The sequence below is a fragment of the Setaria italica genome, chromosome VI (assembly GCF_000263155.2).
Source record: "Setaria italica strain Yugu1 chromosome VI, Setaria_italica_v2.0, whole genome shotgun sequence".
Taxonomy (NCBI): Eukaryota; Viridiplantae; Streptophyta; class Magnoliopsida; order Poales; family Poaceae; genus Setaria; species Setaria italica.
The window spans coordinates 16,846,459-16,847,633 of NC_028455.1; positions in this window are offsets into that span (position 1 = coordinate 16,846,459).

Genomic DNA, 1,175 nt, shown 5'->3' on the forward strand with positions numbered 1-1,175 from the left:
GATGACCTCACCGGTGGATGGTGGCCACGCGGCGGACGGCGCACGAGCGAACGTGCGGGCGTGCTCCGGGCACGCGCGGGGCGGGGTGCTCCTCGGGGCAGTCAAACAGGGCCGGTTTTGGGGCCTTTTTCTCCAAACTTTTCAAAAGAACTCGTGAAACTCCAAAAGTAAAACTTGTAGACCAAACATTCAGCTCCAAACTTTACAAAAGGAGTTTGCTAGAAAATGATATGAATTTGAAACTATGGAGTTGCAAAGTTTGGCAGAACGCTGGTCTCCGGGGACTTAGGCAGATCTCGGTTTTGCTGTTTTTCAGCATTTTGGCCAACTTTGGCTAAGATTTTGGGTAATGTTCCCTTTGAATCAGGCCAAAGTGTAATTGAAGGAAAAGTTCTTCGGTCTTAGGACTCCAACTTCTATTAAGGACTTTTCTTGAGTTCAGTTCAAATTTTTAGAGGAACTGGCTCGCCAAGATGCACGCTCTAGACATTTTCCAGACTTAGCGTTGGAATGCAAAAAGGCTGAGTTGACTGTTTTACCTGATTTTAACCAAGTTTTTGAGCAGGTTCAGTTGCGATTTGGACCTAGGTTAGTGTAACAAAGTTGGAACACACTCAAGGAACTACAACTTCTATTTAAAGTCTGACTTGAGGTTAGATATAGAATGGTGAGATAACAGGTTGCAAAGTTGAGGAAAAACATGAATTCCAGGACAAGTCATTTGTAGGGTTTTGATGTACTCCTGATTTAATTCTTGTTTTTGACCTTCTCCCACTCCAAATTAGCCAAAGTGTTATTAATAAAAGTTGTTTAAAAATAAAAATTTTACAATTCTTATTTAGACAAAAATTTAAGTTGGTAAATAGAAACTCAAGTTTTCTATTTAACTTCAAAAAGAGCTTTTTAGGGGTAATTTGGACATTTCACCTCCTCTACTTTGTGACTAATGACTTGCTCAAGTTTAACTGTACCTAATTAAGGTACAGTTGTTACAGTGATGTTGCTGCACAGAGCTAAAAAGAAGCACGTCGCGAGATGATTTAGCGCCGTGATGCGAAAGCACGACGCCAGGTGATTTAGCGCCGTGCTATTTTCCCTACACAAAGTCAAAAACTTCATACAGGTAGATCACATATTAATGTGTAACACCCAGTCCGCTTCCAAGTATCCCGGCG